This window comes from Pongo abelii, chromosome 21 (assembly GCF_028885655.2).
Source record: "Pongo abelii isolate AG06213 chromosome 21, NHGRI_mPonAbe1-v2.0_pri, whole genome shotgun sequence".
Classification (NCBI taxonomy): domain Eukaryota; kingdom Metazoa; phylum Chordata; class Mammalia; order Primates; family Hominidae; genus Pongo; species Pongo abelii.
In genome coordinates, this window is record NC_072006.2 from 2,784,955 (window position 1) to 2,809,953 (window position 24,999).

The 24,999-nt window shown below is 37.7% G+C and overlaps 1 protein-coding gene and 1 long non-coding RNA gene across 4 annotated transcripts in view; one reads left to right on the forward strand and one right to left on the reverse strand.

Annotated features, from left to right (window-relative positions):
* The window catches only part of PLCB1 (phospholipase C beta 1), a 750,426-nt gene that overhangs the window by 110,826 nt on the left and 614,601 nt on the right, over window positions 1-24,999 (forward strand). The window lies entirely within an intron of this gene.
* Window positions 1,914-23,605, reverse strand: LOC129052068 (uncharacterized). The gene is made up of 6 exons (XR_008516803.2): window positions 23,380-23,605; window positions 22,326-22,397; window positions 11,690-13,133; window positions 10,305-10,772; window positions 7,902-8,057; window positions 1,914-2,189 (listed from the first exon to the last, which is right to left on the reverse strand). It is a non-coding gene; the product is annotated as an uncharacterized LOC129052068 (long non-coding RNA).

The following is a 24,999-nucleotide window of genomic DNA, read 5'->3' on the forward strand; positions in this document are numbered from 1 at the left end:
CCTATATGGTAAGGACAGAAATGATGATTTAAGCCGTCTTAGGCAAGGCAGTGCTAACAATATGCTTTTGTAAAGTCACCATCCGGTGTAAGGAATAGACACCAGCTTAGTGATGTTTGCAAATAAGCCAGTGGTGGGTGTGGATAAATTAGAGAGAGTACCAAATGCAGTTTGCAAAAGTGTTAAGTTTTGTCTCTAGTAAATTGCCTGTAGTTTTACCAAACAGTGCTTCAGTGTTCTCTTTGTGTTTCCTCTTTCTGGTACTTAAAAAAAAAAAAAAAGTAAAATCAGTTCACGTAGCTCTGAGATAAATCTTGAGAAAAAGTGTATTGAATAGAGTACTGAGTTTATTGGTTAACACTTAAGAAAGATACAATGCTTGATAGGAGATCCTTTTTATTAAACACAAAGAATAGCATTTTATTCTATGCCTTAGAATTTTGTGATAGAATTGGCAACAGTTCAGTTCACAAAGAGCCTTAGCGCTGTAGCCACTAATGCACTGTAAAATGGGTTTTTGTTGATGTTGATTTGGAGGCTGTGTTAAATATCTTGCCCACAGCTCTAAGGTTTTGGGTACAAATCTATAAAACTATTTCACATTTATGCTACTTTCTTTTAAGACGATAGGTAATTCCCAATGATTTGCTTGTAAATCAGTTATGGTTTACAAAGCAGACCAAGAGACATTAAGATTTCTGAAAACAAATTATCCATAGTTTTCTATTAAACATAGAACTGGGAAAAGACTTAATGATTACTTAGACTATGCCTCTGATTTTTAAAATGAATTGTAATTACAACCATAATCTATGATTTTTTTTTCATGAAAAAAACAAAAGCTGTGTGAATGAGGTCAGTATCTCCCTCAACACCTCTCAGTCTCCCAAACAACCACACAGGTTAACCGTTATCAGTTTGCTGTGAAACCTTCCAAAATTTTCATGATATTCACACAGACACACACACACACACACACACACACACATTTGCTTAATATGCAGTATTTAATGTATGTTCAATACATAGCGTTTTTTTGCATTTTGCTTTTTATACTTAGTGATATATCTTAGAGATTTTTGCATATCAGTATGCCTAGAGCTACTTCACAATTTTTATTTGATGCACAGTATTTCATCAAATGGATGCACCATCATTTTTTTCACTTTCTCCTTAAATGGGTACTTGGCTTGTTTTAATTTTTTTTCTGTTACCAATGATGCTGGAATGCACACACCTCCTTGTGCATAGGTATTGGCCTTCTTTGGGATACACAGGGAAGCGTAAATGCATTTTACATTTTGAGTGGCATTGCCAAATTATTCTTCAAGATGATAGTATAGCAGCCTTTTAATTTTAGAAATTAAGAAGGTTAAGAAGGTAAGGCACAGAGATTTTATAGCTTGCCAAATAGCATAACAATTTAGGAACTAGGAATCAAATATCCTATTTCCTTTATAGATTTCTAGTGCCTACATCAAATTTTTTCCAAATTTATGAAAGAAGAAAATAATGTATATTAAACTAGCCCCATGAAATTTTGCTTCATACTTTTCCTATTCTTTACCAACAAAGCAAAACCAGTTCTGATTGGTCATTTAAATCAATAGTTGAATACAAACAGAAGCATAATTGCCAAATTATGGGTTATGGGAAACTACGATGAACACAAGATTCTTTACTTGTATGTTTTAGGTTATTTTTCCGGGTTGTGTGATCCTGTGATCACACATCTGCCAACATTTTCATGGTTTGGGTATTTCTTAATGTAATTGAATTTCTCCTGGTTTAGAAATTTATCAGCAGAATCATCTTTATTTCTTCCCTTGATGTATTTCCAAATGTAAGAAAAATATGCGTAGTGAGTTGATAAAAAGAATGCAAGTAATCTACTTGAAAAATTAAGCCTCTACTTTCCAGGAAAGATAATTTTAATGGAGTTTGGGTTCATTCTCTATGAGTCCTTCTCCTTCTCTATCCTAATGTCATGTTGGGTCACAATTGTCTGATGATCCTGGCTAAGCATTTGGTTAACCTCATTTTGGGTCCTCTTTCTTTCTTCACATGGAGGAGCACAGCACTTGAACTCTCTCGTGTTTGAGGACAACTGGGCTGACATCGAGTATATTTTTGGAAAACTATTATGTCTTTGTAGTCACTTAATGTCAGCTTGATGTTGAAGCAAAGTTCTGTAGGAGTAAAAAATACAAGAAGTGCAATAAAATATTAATTAGGCACTGAGTAAAGGCAAGGAACTGGGCTAGGCATTTTTATGTATGTTATCTAATCTATGCTCACAAGACTTACAACCCGTGTTGTAAGTCTTGTTTTGTTTGATTTCCGTATCAGGAAATGGAGTCTGAGAAAGAGAATAACACATCAACTAGTACATACAGAGGTTCCCTAGCTTTCCCTACTTCTTTCTACCACCCTTCCTCCCACCTCAGTAGAAATCGGTGAACACTGGAGCAAAGAGGGCCTCTTGGAAGAAACGGAGTTGGAGCTAAGTCCCAAAAGGTAGCTAAGATTTAGATGACTGAAGGAGAAGGGGTCCACATTTAAAGAGGGAGAGTAGTCTGTGTAAAGGCACAGATGAAGACAGGCATGGTACACACATGCTTTCACTGGGTTAATATACAAGAACAGAGCTCTGTTCAACTGGCTTTGGGAAGTATAATTTTGGAGGATAAAGGGCATTGGCAAGAAACTCATTGGGGTCTCATGATAAACAGCCAGATATTAGGAGTCAGGAGCTAGAAGGACTCCCTGTGTCTTTCCAGAGAACTTTAGAGTCTCTTCTTTCTCCCTTGACCTTCCTGCTACATGTTTTTGTTGTTGTTTTTATTTTTTTTCTCTCTGCAGAATGGCTTATTTGCTCTACGCAGCGTGTGGTCACATCAGCTGCAGCAAGGATTCCAGCTACTAGCATCACTAGGCCTCAGTGCCAGATTCCACGGGCCAGATGTCTATCCCTGGTCCAATCAGCTATGATGAGGATAATGCTTTCAGATTCTCGTTTACCTCAGCCTGGGAGCAGGTTCTTTTATATCATGGCACAAGCAGCTCCTCTAAGAAGGCAATGATTAGTATTTGAACCACAAGGAATAGGAGAAGCGAGGGGTCAGTGTGGTCAGACTTACTATGGAGTATCTTAAAGGCCACTGCAAAACCAGGCGCTTGATCCTCTAATTGAGAGGGGAAGTTTGCAAGGGAAAGGTGTTTGATATATGGCAAGTTGAAAAGGTGGAGAGACTGAGCCCCAAAGGTGAGCTGTAAGGTAATGGTAACAATAGAGGCCTAGGGATAAATTACTAGACTTAGAGAGAAAAGAGAGGAATGGCAATTGCTGAGGATGCAAGAAGTTACCTTGAAAGAAGGAAAAGCAGGATTTATTGACTGGTTATAAAGGCAGCTTTTAGCTCCAGGGATAGGGACAAGGTTGTGTGGCTTTGGGACATAAAGAAAGGAGAAGGAGGAGGAACCTGAATGTCAGGAGAGACATAATGCTTCTGGTTTGGAAATGTTGTCTCTGGTTCAACTGTGCTATGGGAATAATGGCCATAAGGCTACAAATGGGGTGTGCAGAGTGAATTGGATAAGATGTGAAGCTATGTTAATTGGAAGTTAATGAGATGAGAAGTGGGGAATTTTGGAGAAAAACGGGAAGTCAGTGGCCAGTAGCCTTAAATCTAAATTTGCATCATTACGGGCATGCTATCTATGGGTTTGTGATAGGATTTCACTCAACTTCCAGGTGGCTAGGTCATATTATCAGGTGGTGAAACAGTTAAAAAATATCACCACCTAAGATAAAGTTTTGGTGCTTGCTGGAGCACAGTAATAACAGATGAGTTCTGTTCGGTAGGAAAACTCTAGAAGCAAGCCCAGCACTTCTGTGGATAAGACTGATTCTGGAACCTGCTTTAAAGCTTGTGCTAGGCAAATGGCTGGTGATTCCCAACGCTTGCCTTAGACTACAGATGCAAACAGGAAAAGGTTAATTTTCTAACACAAACCTAAATATTTCCTTCTTGTACTAATAGGACCTAGCCATTCTGTAATGCAGGCAACATAGGTCTGAAAGAATGGTTGTATTTTGGCCAAACCACGAACTTCTTTTTGAGACCCTGCCAGTTCCTGGTGGAAGCCAGGAAATATATTTTTAGGCGTCTATAACTCCGGCTAAGGGAACTATGTACCTCCTAATGGTTGTCATCCAATGGATATAAATAGAACTTTTAAAGAGACAAGCCATATGCTTCGTGGTGCTTACTTTATTTAACTCCAGATCTGATTTACAAGCACTTTAATTCCTAAAAACCACTCTATTTTTGTTCATTAAGAATATGCAATGCACATAGGAATGCTTTGTAACTTGGCTGTGGAATCAGAGATCAAGAATATTTTCCTCCCCAAAACTTGTGATAAGGTCAAATGCTAAAGGCCTATAGTAATTGTTTTTAGCTGTTCTCTTAGAATTGAAAACAAATGTTTTCTAATACCACCAAAGTGGTGTGCTGCTAGTAATGAATCTGTATGGCATAATTTCAGTTTCCTCATAATTTTTATGTGTGACCTCAAAATTAAATGTGGTTCTCTAATTTTTTAATAATTAAAAGAATAGGTTTTTACTAATTAAGATCAGATTTACACTCTTTTGTATCAGAGAATGTCATGGTGAAAATTGATATAACAAAGTCATACTGACATTTACTTTAGATCAGTGTAAAGATATAGTACATGTCCACTGGAATGGCAAAAATTGAATGACTGGCAATACCACATTTGGCAAAGATGTAGATAACGAGAACTCTAGTGCATTGCTGGTAGCAGTGTAAATTGGTTACTACCACTTTGGAAAACTATTAATGTTTGTTAGTGCCCTACATGTATCTACTGTATCAGTCTAAGATAAATGATCATATGTGTCCACTAGAAGACGGTTACAAGAATAATCATACAGTTGTATTTGTAATAGCCCCAAACTGTGAACAATAAATTATTTATCAACAATTGAATAGATAAACAAATTGTAGTATATTCACAAAATAGAATACTGTTCAGCAATAAAAAGAATAAACTATTAATCCATGCTACAATATGGATAAAATTTCAGAAATGTCATGTTAAGTGGAAGAAATAGGACACAAAAGAGAAATATGATTCCTTGTATATGAAGTTCAAGAAAGGCAAAACTAATTGAAGCTGGTAGACATCAGAAGAGTAACCCACTCTCTTCCTGGGGAGGGTTTTACCAGGAAAGGGGTGCCTGATAATTTTGGAGTTGTCTAAGTGGTGCTTTCATGAGTGTGTACATATGCAAACATTCATCCCACTGTGCACGAAGGTTAGATACTTCTCCATGTATGTGCTATACCCCAGTAAAAGTATGAAATATGTGTTTTATACCTCAAAATATTTCACAACACATTATTTTCTCCGTTCCAATTCCACAGAGAAGAGAGAGGCTAAGTCTAGTACAAAAGGTTGGTTCTGGGCCAAACTGGAGAGGAGATGATGCAATGGAAGTATCCAGGCAAATACAAAGGGATTTTAACTTGTCTGTGTTTATTGCAAAAAAGGAAATTTGTTCTATTGTGAAAATAGTAAAATAGTGTGGCTTTAGGAGAGGTTCTGTTTTGGGGGGGATGTATGACAAGTAATATTTTTATATTTTATATCATATCTAATCAGATACATTGAAGAAGAAAAAAATATATTTCAATTTTAAGCAGAGTTTTTACTTTTAAAATGTTTATATCTATATAAATATATACCCACTCTTGTAAATAGAGCCTTATGCATGCTTGTGGAGCATTTTGGTGCAGTCTTTTTAAAAAATGTTTTCCCTGTTTCTTCTACCTCTTTTACTTTACCTCTCTATTGTCACAACCTATGTGTGTCCTACTTAATATTTAAGCTCAAATAAGAAGGCATACTTATCATATAAATATGTGTGTATGGGTGTATATATGTACACCCACACATAGTAACATTCATAGATAAGTACAGCTTTATTTGTCTTTGTGCTATAAAAATGATATTATAGTATACAAACTTCCCTGCATTTTGCTTTTATTCACCCAGTAAAACTTCATGAAAATTCCTGTAAGTCAACTTGTATGTTATGGCAGCCCAGTAGTCCATGCTGTAGATATAGCATAATTTACTTAACCAGTTCTTTGTTTATAGATTTTGGTTGGGCAAGGTCTTTTGTGTACTGCAGTGAGAACGCTTTGGCCTCAGAAACAGCAATCAGAGTTTGTCACTTAAATGGTCTGAGCCCATGTCTCCTCATCCATCAAAGGGAGATAAATTTATACTTGGCCACTCACAATACAGAGCAATTATAAGAATCAAAAAGACTATATATAAGAGTCTATGCATTTGGTATGATGGAAAGAGCATTGCCATTGTTAACAATCAAATTTGCTTGTGTTTAGTACTTGCTGTAGGTGAGGCACTGTTCTAAGGTCTTCTCATGTATTTATTTAATATTTACAATAACAAAATGTGGTACTGTGTAGTATTATTCTTTTAACTTTTTGCAAATGAGGGAATTAAGAAAAAATTGAAATAATTTTCACAAAATCAGCAGGAGACCTCAGATTCAAATCCTGGATTTTCCATTTGAGTGTCTGTGATTTTATCTGCTATGCAATATTACTTCTCAAATATGATGTTCACTGTACCTTTTATTTTGTACATGAGCATTCATTGGTAACATGAAATAGGGTGGTTTATAGGAAAATGATCTCATTACATTGTCAATCATAAAAAATACCAAAATTTAAAACACAAAAGACATGCATCAGATAGCTATTTTTGTGCAAAAGCCATCCCAAAATGTAGTGATTTGAAATTACAGCTACATATTTAGGCTCTGATTATGTGATCATCTGGTCAGGGCTTAGCAGCAGGGTTCTTCTGTTTCATCTGGGCTCATTCAAGCATCTATGATAAGCTGCTGAGTAAGCTAGGTTGCTTTGCTCTGAAGATTGACTTCAGCTAGGAAAATAAGGGCAATTGAGCCATAAAGCGCTTATCCTCCAGCAGGCCTTTTCAGGCTTATGCACATGAAGGGGTATGGTTTCAAGAGAGAATGTGGAAACATACAAGAATTCTTGAGGCCTGTTGTTAGAACTGACACAGCATGGTTTCCACCACATTTTCTGTTAAAGCAAGTCACAAAGTGATCTCAGATTCAACAACTTGATGGGAATTACTACCAGGACACACAGCAGAAGGCAAAGATAGAGGTTGAGGAATAATTGCAGCTATTTCATTCAGTGTAGGAAGCAAAGCAAAATAAATTTTCTTACTACTTTATTTAATTCGTCTCATAGATCCTGGACACTGATTTTTTATTATTACTGTGTAAGTATGTGTGTGCATATGTGTTTCTGCTGAGAATACCTTCTATATAGTTTTTATCTTTTAATTTGCAAATGGCTGGTTTTCTTTTCTCGGGGAATTTTTTTCTGAGATGAGGATTTGCTTCCTCTGAATGACTAAGCTGAACTGAATCTCTCCACTATTTAGAGCTACCCTCATCCTCTTGAAGTCCTTATGTCTGCAATGATTTTAATCTCTATTTCTCAGGTAGCCAGAAGACAGGATATTATATTGTGGTTTTCCACAGCAGCAGGTCTGTTTGGCTAGATAATCAAAGTATCAAAACTAATTCTTTAATGCAGATGGCTTACAATACTTGTGAATTGCATTTTCCAAGGAGCACTGTCATACTTCTCAATATTACCACACTTCCTACACCTTCAGCATCCTCTCTCAATACTATCAGTTCCCAAAACCCTTGCCCTATTGTACCAAGAAAAGACATTTATCAGATGAGTAAACTGAGGCATAGGAAATATCTATCAGTTTCATAAAGGGTTCATCACCTGAGATGCATGGGTTTCTTATTTCTTGGCCCTCAGCCATATGAATTATCCAATTTGATTTTCAGATTATTCCAGGTTTCTCTTTTTTTCTTTATACAGCTTAAAGTGACATATTCTCTAACTCATTCATTCAACATATCATTTCTTCTTGAAGGCCTAGTGACATAGAAATGAGGGTATCTTTAGAAATCATTAGAAATTTTAAATGGTTAAATGAAGGAGCTTTAGAAAACCATCTTAAATTAGGAGCTTAGTGAATGTTGCTCTATTTTTTAATTCACATATAGTAAATGAAAACATGAATTTAAGAATTGGCCAGGCTAAGATTCAAATTCCAGTGCCACCATTTATAAATAAAATGAGTGAACTTAGACAATTTAATACAATACGCGCGCACACACACACACACACACACACACACACACACACACACACTTTTGCCTAATACCTGGAACATAGTAGTAAATGCTCAATATTTTTTTACTCTCAAAAACAAGGGCAGCGTAGGAAATGACCTTCTCAAGTCAGATCAGGAGTGGTGACTAAATGACAAAGGACCACTTGTGCAGACGTCCTTGAGTTTCTTCATCTTAGCTTTAGGGTTTGCTTTCAAGTGTCCAGATTGCACCTGTATTACCCTTGGGTAAGAGTCAATGAGATAATCCATACAGAATGCCTAGGGCAGGGTCTGGAAGGAGTAAGTGCTGTATAAAATTATCCTTCTTCTTCTTTCACTTCCTCTCTTTCTTGGGGCTGACCAGCTGATAAACTAGTCCTGTGTCCTAGATTGGGTTCCCCAGAAACAGACCTTGAAATGAGGATTATGTGCAGATGATTTATTAGGGAAGCATCTCAGGAGAGACTGGCAAAGGAGCAGGCCAAGGAAGGGAAAGAAGACACATCTGGATTCCATTTCAGGTGAAGTCCCAGCCTCTTCATGACCTCATAGAGTACTCTGGAGCATAAATAGCACCTCAGAGTATGTCCTGCCTGGAGGCAAGGTAGCTTGGCTTTTATATTCCTTCATCCATCTGTCACTGGCTATGGGCCCTCCTGGGTGGGCTATCACCTCCCTAGCACTTCCAGCTCTCCATAGTGTTAGGGCAGTTGCAGTAGCAAAAGAGAAATTTCTGAAGAAGGCTGCTACAGATACTGCTGCAGCAGTATCTTCTGTTGCCACCCAGATTCCCATTTCCATTCTCAGCCTTCTGAAGAAGGGTGCAGTTAGAAATACAGCATGTAAAAGCTGGAAATGGGAGCACAGACCCTGCAAAAGGGACAGAGGTGACAAATCTGGGTGGCAACAGCAGTATCTGCTATGTCCTCTTGGGTTTTATAGGCACCAGGAAAACACATCTCTTGTTAAAATGGTGGCCTTCTGATGGGAAGGGCAGGTCTACTACTGAGGCCAAAATTCATGTGTTATTTTTGTAAGCAGCTACTAAAGCAGTATCAGTCCAGAGAAACGAGTCTGTCTTTGAAGACCAAATACCCAAAAGATCTGCTTCAACCTTCCCCAGTTAATCTTTTGCCAGAAGATTCACAATCTGAATGTGGCTGTGAGTATTTGATTAGAGTATTAGTAGGTGAAGGAAGGTGGTATGCAAGAATCAGTTTTAACATTATCCCCGTAGAAGGGAATAATTGGTGATTAGTTTTCAGGCTATATAGGACTATTCCTTCTAAATGAATGGATAAGCTGAGAGATTTACTTCTAAAGAGGTATGGTCTTTTCATTTTAACTCGAGATTTTAGGAAAGAACAACTTAAAAAGAAAGCAAAGGATTTCAGGAGATTTCAGAATTTAGAAGGAATTCTGAAATTCTCTTTTGGGGAAATGAAATCCTAAGACTTGCATGGATATTTCTGAAAATCAAAATGAAACATTTTGGTTGCCTAAATCTTCAACTGTAGTTTTTAACTAAGGAAATGTAATAAAAAAATCCAAGTGTTCAATTTACATAAGAAATAGAGTTATTTAAATAGAAGGTTTCCAAAACGCTGTTAGTGGTTTTTGACGTCTTTAAAAAGGCATTTATATTTGTGGAAAGATGATCTATTTTAAGGTGTAATTATTTCTAATGTGCCGCATTTTGGGGTCTCTTGAGAGATTAGAAATTGCTAATAAGCAATTTTAAATATTTTCAAGGTAAGTTAATAAAACACTTCATCGGTAATTCATGACTTGTTACCATTCTCACATTATCCTTGTGTGGATAAAGACCTGTCCATCATTGGAAGTAATTGGAAAGAAAACTTTGCCTGAAGCTACATGAGAACTGGAACCATTAAATCATGAATGGTGGCAAGATTCCAAAATTAATTATGAAGACTATTGGAATGATGTAGCATCCTTTAACTCTTATTGTGATCGACAGAAAGTATCATAGATGGACAACTCACTTTCCCTTTGCTCTGTGCTTCCTGGTGATTTTAGGTCACGTCCACTCTGAAATCTGAGCTGTCATTAAAGCCATGTCTTCATGTCTGTCTGTCTGAAGCAGCGAAGATGAGACAGTCTGTCGCTATGTGTGACCCCAGTGAGCCCCATAAGCAGAAGGCCCTGAGTCTCAATTTGTTTCTTTTGATTACTGGCAGATCACTGACTGTGCCATTTCTCTGATGTGACTGAGCGTATTAGCTGTGCCCTCCCCTAATTATCCATGCTTCCAATGTTACCCATTCAAAATTTATGACCCTGAGGATGGTGGATTAGAAGCCTGAGGAACTGAGGCTCAAGCCTGTTGCCAGAGATTTACTGTCATTGTTTTAGGTGCAAAGTATTAACAGGCAGGCCAAGTCACTTCAATTCCTGACTTAGTACATATGGTGGAGAATTAGTTGAGAATGAGTACATTTTCCCTGACACAGCTGCAAAATCAAACACATGAGGAGTTATTGAAAAACTGGGATTTAAGCTTAAACCTATCATTTCTATATCTGATGGGCGCCGTCCCATATCTGTGAAAATCTGACATTGGGGAAGTGAAATGCAGGCTTAAAAGAATGCTTTCAAGGTGCATAGCCAAAGCAATCTTACTCCTTTAGTGTTTCCCATTTAATACTTTTCCATTTTTAATTGGTTAATTAAGGAGAAAATCACTTAATAATCATATAACATAGATTGCTACTATAAATACCTGTATTGTCTATGTTACAATTATCGCATCTATTTTACTTTATTATTTGTAATCTGTTGGGTTTTGTGACCTTGTTCTCCGAGTGATTTTGCATCTGTAAGGTGGTTGGGAGTTAGATACCCTTCATCATATCTTTTGCCATCTTTGAGTGGCTTTTTAAACCTTTCCTTTAAAAAAAAAATCCCTTAATCCACAGTCTAATAAAGTAGGAAAAACAATCAATAAAGCATACCTACAAAAGTTCCATTTTAAACTTTTAGTGAACTTAAGTTTACTCACAGTGCATTTAATCTTCCTTTCTGTCTGTCAGTTAGCAAATATTTATTAAGCCCCAACAATATAACAGAGACATTGCTGGCTGCCAGGTCAGGGGGCAAGAGCCATGATGCATTTCATCTTACTTTGAGGCTGTCGGTCTACAAATATTTATTGAGCTCCCAACAATATGCCAGGGACTTTGCTAGCTGCCGTGGATTCAGAGATGAAAAGACATAGTTCCTTTTATTCACAGAATTTACAGGAGTGATACAAACAAAACAACATAGGAGACATAAGATATGTACTCTGATTGTCTTAGTCTGTTCAGACTGCTATTACAACAATACCTTAGACTGGTTAATTTATAAACATTAGGAATTTATTGCTTACAGTTCTAGAAGCTGGGAAGTCCAAGATCAAGGGCACCAGCAGATTCAGTGTCTGGTAAGGGTCTGTTCTCGTAGATGGGTGCTTTTAAACTGTGTCTGCACTTGTCGGAAGTGCAAAGGGACAAAACAGGCTTCCTCAAGTCTGTTTTGTAAGGACACTAACCTCATTTGTGAGGGGATGTCCTCATGACTTAATCGCCTCCCAAAGGCCCTACCTCTTAATACGATCACATTGGGAGTTAAGTTTCAACTTAGGAATTTGGGGGGAACGCAAACATTCAAACAACAGCAGTGATGATGGTTAGGCCAAGAACAATGCAGTCCTCAAGGAGAAATGCTTTATATCTGCTAGGGAGAGTAAGGAAAGTAGCCTTGGAGCTGAGGCTTGGTGCACAGAGAGGAGTTTGCCAGGTGGATAAGAGCAGGAGAGGTCTTTCAAAGCAGGGGAAACAACATGGTCAAAAGCATGAAGACCTGCCAGAGCTTCCAGAATCTATCAGAGACGTTGAGTTATTGGAGAATGAAGTATAAGGCAAGGAGTGACTGCAGTTGAGGCATGGTTGGATGAGGGTCAGATTACAAAGAAACTGTATCTGTTTCTTTGTATGCTGTTCAAAGTGGTTCCTATATTTTCTTCCTGCTGGTTATTAGAAGGGCATGTGCCCCTTCTAGGAGGCATCTGCTATGGTTAAGATAATAGAAAAGGGAATTTTCCACCAACTCAGATTACATAGTTGCGAGTGAGACACATTCCTAGGTCCCTCTCCCCAAAAAGCCTTCAGAATTGGAACAGATTTTTTGATGGTGAAGTTTGTGGTGACATCACTGGTTTGCTGCTCTAAAGACCACTGGAATTAGGAATGCCCATGGATGAAAGATATTCTTTGCCATGGACTTAGGGAATACTCTGGGTGTGAGTATTTTCTCATTGGTGGGTCAAGACTGACAGCTGCCCTCTGCAAGCTCTTTGAAAAGGTAGGAAGCCCTGAAGGGCCTAGGTGATGCTATTGCTTGATGGCTCAAGCAGATCTTCACAAATTCAATATGAAAGATAGGAAGTAAGACGTATGAGTGATGGAGGAGTGAGGTTAGAGTGGTACATCTATCATAGACTGGATAGAAAAGAAAGAAAAGCAGAGGAGGGGAGGATACACAACTTGGCAATGTCCAGATCCAGCCATCCAAACAAGCATGGAAGTCCTTGGTGAAGCTTGACTCCCAAGGGGCATTGCTTCGCATCAGGCACCTGCTAGTCTCTGTATGCAAAGGCAGCATGGCTCTTCTAGACTGTAATGAATAGCCATCAAAATCTCTTGGATGTGAACCTGCTGGCTTCCCTTGTGAAAACTATGCCTAAAGGTCAGTGAATCCTGTTTTGGAGCTGCTTAGGGTCACTAACACCAAGAAAACTTCGTACTTCGCTTTTCTCTTATCCCTGCAGAATGCTGGAATGAAAGAAAAAAAAAGATGAAAAGTAGGTCATATAAATTGGTAATGCCTAATTCTAATCCAGTGATCTCATATAACATTAGAATAAATTAGAATACATTTTGATGAAAATTTCCATTTTATTAAATAGTTGCTTCGTGCATAAGCAGTGCAGCTGGACCACACTGTTTCTAAGATTGTTTTCAATAAAATCTCATTAGCTCACAAGGCAAATTGAATTCTCACTTGCTTTCCCCATCCACTGTCCCTTACTCACCTCTGCTGTATAGAGCACTGAGTGTAGAATTTCACTAGCCAGACCACTTACTATTTGACAGAGATGTGTATGTAGGGAACAACCTTTAGCTATGCCATGACTTCCTCTCATGGCTATAATTAGCATCAGTTCAATAGGCTTGAGTTAAAACGGTTTCTGTGGTGCCATTATAGCTTTGTTTTGCCTTACTTATATTTAGGTGACCACATGTTCAGGTTTTTCTGGGACAGTCCCTTTTTATGCCTGTTTTCTCAGTAGAAATTCTTAATAATGCCCATTCTCACTCTCTGAAGTATTCCAGTTTGGATTAACAATAATAGGTCTCCTATAGCAAATACTATGAGTGTTCTCATAGCCCTCAGACCTAAGCATTCCAGAATATTCTTACTGGCATCAGCCTGTTGATATCGTGTGCAGAGTGCTCTATTGAAACGACAGAAACTCTTGGCCCACTCACCAAGCTGCAATTCAGAGGTAGTGACTTCCCTAAGGGCATTCGTCAGCCAATAACTGATAGGAATTGGTGGTCAAATTTTATTTGTTGTTGTTGTTTTTTTTCCTTGTGGATGTACAGTTACTCTAGCACTATTCACTTAGAAAATCTCCTTTTCCTAGTCCATTTCATTGGCACCGTTGTCAAAAATTAAGTGATTTTATATATGTCAGGCTATCTCTGGACTCTCTTCTGATCCATTGACCTACCCATACCCCAATACGAGACTGACATATTTATCCTCAGGTGACTTTAATTTGCCACTAGGTCTGAGAATCACCATTTTCGACAAACCGTGATTTATTGCCTGGGGCTAAATGCATTTCTGGTCTACATGAATTTGTGGTTTTATTCACAGAGGACAGGAAGAATGTTGAGTTGACATCTAGCAGTGTCTCTCTTCACATATATTTATTTATTTTCAACTTTTATTTTAGATACAGGGAGTACATATGCAGGTTTGTACCTGGGAATATTGCCTGATGATGAGGTTTTGGGTACGAATGTTCCCATCACCCAAGAACTAAGCATGGTACCTGAGTTTTTCAATTCCTGCTCCCTTTCCTCCCTCCCCACTCTAGTATTCCCCAGTTTCTATTGTTGCTATCTTTATGTCCACCAGTATCCAATATTTAGTTCCCACTTATAAGCGAGAACATGCAGTATTTGGTTTTCTGTTCCTGCATTAATTTGCTCAAGATAATGGCCTCCAGCTGCATCTATGTTGCTGCAAAGGACATGATTTCGTTTCTTCTTGTGGCTGTGTAGTATCCCATGGTGTACATATACCACATTTTCTTTATCAAATCCACCCTTGATAGGCACCTAAATTAACTCCGGGACTTTGCTATTCACACATATATTTAAAACATTTATGCTAAACAATATGTTTATTATGAATAGTGCTATATTGTGCACATTTCAGAGAACCTTTTCCCTGCTAAATCTTCACATGACTCTTGGACACATTGCCTTTGTGACCACTGGAGCACCTTTTGAAGTCATCTAGTAGACTTTTCCAGAACACATATTTTTCACCTATATTTATATTGTTTGAGGTGCTGCAAACCTCTTTAAATTGTGTACAATGTTTGCAATTGTTAGGTTATACCCACCTGGGAATAATTACTAAGTCTGTGCTCATTTTTGTTTAAGTTTCTGATATATTTGTTTCATTTAAGTAAACCTCTAGAAGTATCCAAACTAGGATTAATAGAGGTAATTTTGGGCTAATGTATCTTCCCCAAACATTGTTCTGTTGTTCAAAATAAGGTAATTACGAAGACACTGGTAACATGAGTGACTTTGTTAGGACTTGAGTATAAATCAGGCTCCTCTTTCCTGAGGAGTGCTTAATCAAGAAAAAAAAGGGTTTTCTTCATACACAGGCTTATGTAATATACAGGCTGCCAATCTTTGGCTTTGTAACTTCGTTTGACTATAGTGCGACCTGATATGGTTGACTTATTAGGTTGAATTATTTTATACCGCTATGCGGCACTTTTTGTTTAAAATAATGTATGCCTCTTCCAGAAGATCCCTGCATATCACACATTCAAAACTAACTAGATTACCAGGACATGGGAAAATGGTGTCATATGTCTTAGTTGCTGAAGGTTCACTTTATCTTGAATAATAAAATTACAGATCTACCTAGAATTGAACTTAATTGCACAATATTGTATTTCCTTTGCCAATTAACCCAATGGAGGTTTGAGGTAATATATATGAAAAATGCTTTGTAATCTGAAAAGCACCAGGCACTTGTTAATCGTTGTCATTACTATATTGGAAAAACTACCTGTGGCCACTTGCAATGGAGAAAAAAGTCTTAACACTGAGCAAAGAACAGCTCAACCCTTAGGCAAGTACTTTATCATCAAAACATTTTCCAATGACCATGATTCACAGCAGATGTAAACTAACTCCAGTGTTTTTCAAACTAGTGGTCTTGACCCACGAGTAGGTTATGACATCAGTTTATTGGTTGGACATCAGCATTTTACAAAAATGAAGAGTGCAGTAAAACAGAATATACTAGAAAACAGTAATATCAGAGGTAGTAAGGATAAATATTGTTTTGAGAAGATCTCCATATATATACATATACACAAACACACAGATACAAACACTGGATGGAAGTAGAAAATGTTCTAATTGTGACTCATTGCTCAGAAACAAAACAGAACAAGACAAATTCAATAACAATGTCATTGCCCTAATCCTTGGTGAAGATTTTTAAAGAATGTTATAGTTGTCCTTCAGCTTAGCAGTTATTGTATTACTTAAGGTATGATACAAAATGTTAAGACTTTTATATGTCATACGCTTATAATCCCTGAGTTCATAGAGGGTCTAAGATTTTACCATTAATATCCTTCTAATAAAGCGTTGCATTATTGAAGACAACCAGTTAGCCAGTTCAAGTCAACACATTTATTAAGAATTAGGAATGTATAAAAAATATACCAAGGAAAATAAATTAAGCTTATATAATTATACTTTATGTTAAATGACAGTTTAATTTCTTCTATGGGGTGTAAATATTTAATAAATTGTTGATATTCAAAAGGCCAATACATATTTTAAAATATTCTGGGGGTTATTTTTATATATATCGTCATGATCCCCATAATGACGTTTCAATCAACGATGAACCACATATATGATGGTGGTCTCATAAGATTATAATACCAAATTTTTACTGTACCTTTTCTATGTTTACATATACAAATACTTTCCATTGTGTTGCAGTTGCCTACAGAGTTCGATACAGTAACATGCTGTATAGTTTGTAGCCAAGGAGCAATGGGCTGTACCATATAGCCTGGGTGTGTAGTAGGCTACACCATCTAGGTTTGTGTAAATACACTCTGTGATGTTTGCACAGTGAAGTCAACTAAGGACACATTTCTCAGAAGTTATCCCCCTCATTAAGTGACGCATGACTATATTTCCTGTAATAGAGACTGTATCTGTTAACTATTGCTATATAACAACCATCCCAAACATAGTAACTTCAACAACAACCATTTACTTAGTGCCAATTCTATGAGTTAACAGTTTAAGCTGGCCTATCCTGAGTGGTTCTTCCTGGCTTCCTTGTGTGTATGGTCAGCCATTCTGCTAAGCCATTCTGGTTCTGAGAGTCTTTTGGCTGTTTGCCTGGGGCACTTCAGTTCTCCTCTACCCTGGTCGTCTCTAATCCTCAACAGACTAACTAGCCCAGGCCTGTTCAAAAGGCAAAGACAGGGCTCCAAGACAATGGAAGAATTGAAGGCATTTTGAGGCCTAAACTGGATCAAATACAGTGTCACTTTGACCACATCCTGCTGGCTATAGGAGGTCACAGGCCAGCCCAGATTTAACGGGAGGGGAAAATAATCTCCAATTTTTTGATGGGAGAAATGGCAGAGTAACAAGGCAAAAGGTAGAGAAAAAAATAAGGAGGCCATTAATGGAGGCCATGAATGCAGTCAACTTATCAGATGCTCTTCTCCTCCCTACCCTTTTCATTGGAGCAATATAAAGAAATCCTTCAGTCAAGTTTCCATAAAGGCCCTCTTTCCTGCTTCTGGCTGAGCTCCTACTAAAAAGAAGATTAATGTGGAAATTAATCTAATCCAGGATTAATAAGTAGAAGACTTCCTTAAACTGGGCAATTTTCTGTCAATTTGATTATAATAAATATTTTGCATTTAAGGGTTTACTATTGCTAATGGAAGGATTGTGTTTTCTCTGGGAGCATTGTGAATCTTGTGTTACTGAACAAATGGTTTCCTAAAAGGGTATGGGTGAATAGAACTGTAAATCAAACCAAATTTTTTATTTTGAGCCCGCAGTTTAAAGGGATAGTTTTTACATGTGTTCTCTCTCCAGAGATATCTCTAAAAGTTCTAGGTTTTAGATGAACAATTCCCCAAAGCAACCTTCACCTGGAGAACATAATTCCTATATTTAGCTTAATACTTGGGCCAGAAAGGTTAACATGTCATTTACAGTTTACAGGTAAGATGAATATTATCTCCTTAGAGTAGTTTCATCAACCAAGTCTAGAAAAATCAGGTACTAGAGTGATTTTTACACAACTGTTTCTTGTTGAACAAATTACAAAATTAGAGAAAATGAAAAAGAAAATTACAAAGGATAGACTTAAATATCTACTCATATGGTAATAATTTTATAAGAAAAAAATCAAAATATAACATCTGTTTCTACCTGCCTGGCCTGTGAATTTTGTAGTCTAATATAATGAGAGAGATAATATTACAAAATAGTTAGGATGGCTGACTTCAAAGACAGACTGCTTGCGTTTGAATTTAAGCTTAGTTATGTGTTACCTGTGTGTTCTACATTATTTAATCTTTTTACACCTCCCAGTAGAACAGGGATAATAATGGTTCCTACATCACAGGGTGATTGTGAGAATTCAATAAGTCAGTATGTGTGGAATACACAGGACCGTGATCAATGCCTGGTAGGCAATGAATGTTAACTCTCACCGTCAACACTACAGTTGGTTTCTATTCCAACCTTCATGAATTTTCACTGATTTTTTTCACACTTGTTTAAACTTACATGCTGTGTGCCTCTGCCAGGTGCCTGGGAGACAGAGATAAAGGACAAAGACACTGTTCCCAAGTAGCTTGAGATATTGGATGAATACCCCCCACCACACACAGATGCACAGATAGTGATGCCACTTGTAAAAGGGATATAAGACTTAAAGGTCATTCAGAATGTCCATGAGACTTGTTTATTTTTAAGGTGATTTTTAATACATAATTTTGTGAAGCAATATGCATTTTTTAGGCTGTTAGCTAAAATGCAATGAATTACCTAGATTTACTCAAGTTTACTCTCATTCTGCATGTTTTTCTAAATACAGAAATTTCTCATTATGTATGGCATGATTTTTTTAAAAAGAAACATTATATATAAAGAGTACTTGAAGCCTAAGAAAAGTGGCACATTCTTTACTCTTGTAATATGCCAGCATCTTATTCTTTATTTGGTGGTTTCTAATTGTTCCCTAAAAATGTACCAACCATAATATTGACTGAATTATGCCACAAAGAAAAGAAAGTGATTATAGTTCTCTTCATAGATCCTTGAACCCCATATAAAGCATTGATTGATTGTGGAGCCTGCCTGGAGAACAGGCTGTATCAGTGCTATAGAATCTTTACTACTAACTTAGATACTCTTGATTTGGTCTCGTTCATGGGTTTACATTTGCTCTGGAAGTGGTGAGCTTAGGTGATAGAAAAACATTTGGTATGTGAATTTCATACACTTGAAGAAACAGATCTTGAGTTCAGTTTTTCCCTGCAAAATGCTAGACCTTAAAAATCTGATTTGCATAGACTGGAATTCATTGATTAAGAAGAGGAATTTATTATAGATTAATAATAATTACCTCTGAAGAGAAAATACTTTGAATTTGGGATTCTAATACTTATTTAAAATTGGCGATATTTTCACTGTTACCAATAAATACACTAATTCTGTTTTTAAAATTTCAATTAATGTTATTTTTGGCTTAATATGCACATTGTTAAGCCATGTGGGGTCTTTTTCTGTTTTTAAAATTTAAGTATACTTTGCACAGAGTAAAATGTACCTGTATGTGTCTACAGTTGTGCAAGTCTTAACAATTCTATACATTCATGTATCCATCGCCAAAGTCAAGATATACAACAATTCTGTCACTGGCCACATTTCCATGCATTCTTTTGTCATCAACCCCTTTCTCCAGTCTCTGGCAACCATAGATTTGTTTCCTTTCCCAAAATATAAATGAAATCATACAATATGTAGCCTTTTGAGTCTGGCTCTTTTCATGTAGCATAATGCCTTTTAGATTTATCCATGTATCAGTAATTCATTCTTTTTCACTGATGAGTAATATTTTATTGGATGGATACTCACACTTCCCATTCCCCACTTGAAGGACATTCGTTTCTAGTTTTTGGTAATTACAACAAAAGCCATTTAATTATGTTCTTACTTGTTTTGGAAAAAATCCAATAAAATGGTAAAATAATTACTTTGTGTGTATAGGAGTAGGGTGTGGTAGGGAAGTCTGAATCCAAAGGTGTTACTGAAAGTCTCTGCTGGCTGGGCATGGTGGGTAGTGCCTCTAATCAAAGCACTTTGGGAGGCTGAGGTAGGTGGATCACTTGATGTCAAGACTTAGAGACCAGCCTGGGCAACATGGCAAACCCTATCTCTACTAAAAATATAAGAAGTAGCCAGGCATGGTGACACACTCCTGTGGTCCCAGCTACTGGGGAGGCTGAGGTGGGAGGATCGCTTGAGCCCCAAAGGCAGAGGATGGTGTGATCCAAGATCACACCACTGCACTCCAGTCTGGGTAACAGGATGAGACCCTGTCTCAATAAATAAATAAATAATATAAAGTCTCCACTAAAAGCAATTATCTGTTGTCTACTGGTATAATCAGGCACACTAGTAGATCTCAGACTGTGTTCCCATTTGATTACCATTGTTCTGTTGCTTAAATCCAAAATACACCAATTTTAAAAATAATTTTCACAATTAGTACATTGCATTTCATCAATCTTAAGTTTTCCTCTAATAAATCATCTGAAATACTTGGGTATCTCAAAGAGGATCCCATGTTACCTGGTTTGGCGCACAATCATTACATTGATTTTCCTGAAGTTGAATCTAGTAATTTTTGGGTGTCTCACGTAAGCATGTAACTTTCAGATTCTCTGTCCCTAAAAAAGGAGTGTCACAGTAACATACTCTAAATCAGTCTATCTGGATGTGAAAACAGGACTCTTCTTGTGTTCATAGTAGCCAAGGAATAAAGACTATTACATTCTTTTTCTTTTCATTTCTTGTTTCTTTTTTGTTTCTTTTTTTTTTCAGACAATGTTGCCCAGACTGGAGTGTAGTTTTGAGATCATAACTCACTGCACCCTCAAACTCCTAGACTCAAGCAATCTCATAACCTCAGCCTCCTTATCAGCTGGGACTACAGGCACACACCATAGCACCCAGCATTTTTTTTTTTTTTTTCTGTTAGAGACAAGGTCTTTCCATGATGCCCAGACTGGTCTCAAACTCCTGGGCTCAAGCAATTCTCCCCTCCTCAGCCTCCCAAAATGCTGGGATTACAGGCATGAACCACTGCACATGGCCTACCGCTACATTTCTTAATGGAAATCACAAAGTAAGACTGGGAGGCTTGGAGAGGCTGAGAAAGCTGAGAGTGGGTCTTGTGGAGGACTTTAGGGAGAGTCAGGAATGTTGTCTGAGTCCTCTCTTACACCTCTAGTGCAGTGAGATGGGGCCTAACAGGACGACTTGCAGGATGGCCTGTGACCAGTGTAGGAGTATTCTTAGATTTTGTCCAAGGTGCTGTTATAAGAGGGACAAGCAAATAGCTTAGATAAGCTAGAATCATCTATGCCTGGTGCTAAAGAGGGAATAAACAATGAGCTAGAGGGAAGCACAGTATGCCCATCCAAAGAGCTCCTAAAGAAAGAGCTCTTGTTGGACCGTGGTTAGCAGATGTTGTTCATGTCATCTATAACTTCTATACCCAAGGCATGTGCATTCATTCTCAAGCTGCTGTGGATACCAGTTACTAGAAACTCATAGCTGCCTCCATTCTCTGGCCAACTGCCCTGGGCTGACAGGAGCCCCCTTTCCCAGAGATGCCTTGTAATTTATACCTTCCACCAATCTGGAGACTGCCCATGGTCAGTGACTGAAAAATGCGGAGGTATAAAAGAAAGCACGGCTGCCTTGCTTCAAGACCTGACAGCCCTTGTGTTGCAATCCATGCTCCAGAGCTCTCCAAGGGATCGGGTGGAGACTAAATTTCATCTGAAACATGTTTGTCAAGCTCCTTCTACTGCCGCCTTCTGCTTCTCTTGATCTTTTAGAGGGTTCTTCTGAGAGCTCTCCCTCAAAAATCATTTGCACAAGAATCCCTGTCTCAGGCTCTACGTTTAGGGAACCTAACCTGACATAGGGAACTCTGAGGAACCCCAAAGAAAACATTAAGAGGAGAGAGAGAGAGAGAGAAAGAGAACTTCATACGCTTGCCACGCTTAGACAGCATATTGACATGTTACTACTCTAACAATCAGGAAAGAACCCCTCTGCCTCCCCTTATCTCTTCACTAAGCTCCTCTAAGTGCCAAAATTCATGTTAGCAAGGTAAAAAAGGAGATGTCTAACTAAGCTATTTAGGGAAACATACCTTAAGGCTATTAAACCCTTTCCTTCCTATAAGATTCCAGCTTTGTGGTTGATCTTGAGCCTTATGAAGAGAAGCCTTAACATGAAATGAACGTGATCTTTCCATGAGCCATTAATTGTTGACCAGGGGATCTGGGAGAGTATAACTAGAAAATTTATGGAGACTTTTATCTAGGACCCCAAGAATAACCAACCCACCTAATTTATTGAAGGTGACAGTGGGGTAGAGTGCATATCTCCTGAGTCTTGCCTATTTGGTTACCTGTTATCCTAAAAAAAATTGAAAGGACAAAAACATAATAAATGCTGAATCCTGACAAATGAAGACAGAAAACTTACTTTTCTTCTTAAACCAAGAGGATAAGCATTGTATTTAGTATTGAGATTAATTCTTATTGAAATAAAGTCCATCAGACACACAAGTCTCCATGTATGGGTCATCTGGACATTGAGATCTAATCCATCACACAAGTCTCTATGAGTTAGACATCCAGGTAGCCTCACATACATCTCAGACAGGGCACTCTTAGCTGCTTTCTTGTTGGTGGCAGCTGGGGATTTTTCCTTCCTTTCATTTTTTGTTTGTTTTTATGTGTGTTTTTGTTTGTTTGTTTGTTTTTGAGACAGAGTCTTACTCTGTCACCCAGGCTGGAGTGCAGTGGCATGATAGCTCACTTACTGCAACCTCCGCCTCCTGAGTTCAAGAGATTTGCCTGTTTCTCCTGCCTCAGCCTCACAAATATCTGGGACAACAGGCACACGCCACCATACCAGGCTCCTTTTTTTTAATTGTATTTTCAGTAGAGACAGGGTTTCACCATGTTGGTCAGGCTGGTCTCGAACTTCTGACCTCAGGTGATCCACCTGCCTTGGCCTCCCAAAGTGCTAGGATTACAGGCGTGAGCCATTACACCCAGCCTTTCTTCCCTTCTTAACACAAGGAAATACCCAAATATTAGAGGGATGGAACAGTGGGGAATGTATAATCCGTGGCGTCTTTGTTTTATGAGAACCCCAATGAAGAAAGAGAAACAGGGAGACAGAGTTTAGAGCATGCCGCTCAGCAGAATTTAGAATTGCCTTCAGTCACTGGAAGAGTCTACGTGTACCTGGCTGTTTCAAATATGTAAATACCCAGCTTCATTATCTGAATGTTTTATGCTCCCCAAAATTTGAGCTCTCTTTTAGTACAGGCTGCTATAACAAAATATCATAGATGGAGTGGCTTAAACAACAGACAGTTATTTCTCACCATTCCAGAGGCTGCGAAGTCTAAGACGAAAGTGCTGGCAGATTCAGTTCCTGGTGAGGACCTGCTTTCTGACTTGCTGCTGCCTTCTTGCTGTGTGTTCAAATGATCTTCCTTTTGTTTGTGTATGAGGGAGAAAGAGAATGAGAGAGAGAGAGATTTGTCTTCCTCTTTTTACAAGGGCTCTAACTCCATCATGAGGGTCGCCCTCTGATGACCTAATCTAAACCTAATTACCTCACAAAGGCCCCACCTCTAAATATAATCACATTGGGGATTAAGGGCTTCAACAAATGAATTTGGGGGAACACATAAGCATTCCTAATGCAGGACAGGCAACATTTCCGCTCTGCCACTGACTGCCCAAACAACCCTGGACAACTTACTTAACCTCTCTAAACCTCAGTTTTGTCATCTGCTAGATGGGAATGAATGAGTTAATATCTATAGTACCAAAAAAAATGTGTCTGGCACAGAGTAAATGTTCAGTAACTGGTAACTGTTGATTATTAGCCTGGGTTAAACTCTGGAGTAGTTAAGAAATGAGGCAATTTCTCATTACTAGAAGAAAAATCAAAATGACTGTATTAAAAAGGAGATGCTGAGCATCATAGCATCAACAAAAGTTTTAATTGGTTCAATATTATTTCAAATTGTGACATTAAACAAACATTACTTTCAAGTGCTGAGGTTATTCCCTCAAATATGACATCAGTTGACTCAATCCCATTAGGAGAAATTTGAGCGCCTTCACTATGTAACATAAAAATTGCTAATTCTTTCCTTATTATGTATTATAATCATGTGTCACTTAATGCTGGGGATTCATACTGATATTGTGTGAACGTCAGGGACTGAACTTATGCAAACCTAGATAGTAGAGCCTACTACATACCTAAAATATATGGAATAGCTTATTGTTCCTGGGTACAAACTTGTACAGCATATTACTGTGCTGAATACTGTCAGCAATTGTAACATAATGGTCAGTATTCATGTATCTAAACATATGTAAACACAGAAGAAGTGCATTGAAAATATGATATAAAAGATAAAAAACAATGGACCTATATAAAACACTTACCATGAATGGAGCTCTTAGGCCTGGAAGTTGCTCTGGGTGAGTTGTTGAGTGACTGGTGAGTGAGTGTGAAGGCCTAGGACGTTAATGTACACTACTAGAGAATTTATGAACACTGTATACTTAGGCTAAAATAAATTTATTTTAATAAACTTTTTCCCTCAGCAATAAATTATCCACCTTAGCTACTTTAACTTTTTTACTTTATAAACTTTTAAATTATTTAAACTTTTGACTCTTGTAAGAACACTTAGCTTGCAACGCAAACACATTGTACAACTGTACAAAAATATTTTATTTCTTTAGACTTATAAGTTTCTTCAATTTTTAAATATTTAGTTTTTACTTTTTAAACTTGTTTGTTAAAAACTAAGATGCAAACACACACATTAACCTACTCAGACACAGAGTCAGCATCATCAATATCACTGTCTTCCACTTCCACATCTTGTCCCACTGGAAGGTCTACAGGGGCAATAATATGCATGGAACTGTCATCTCATATGATAGCAATTCCTTCTTCTGAAATTGCCACTGAAGGA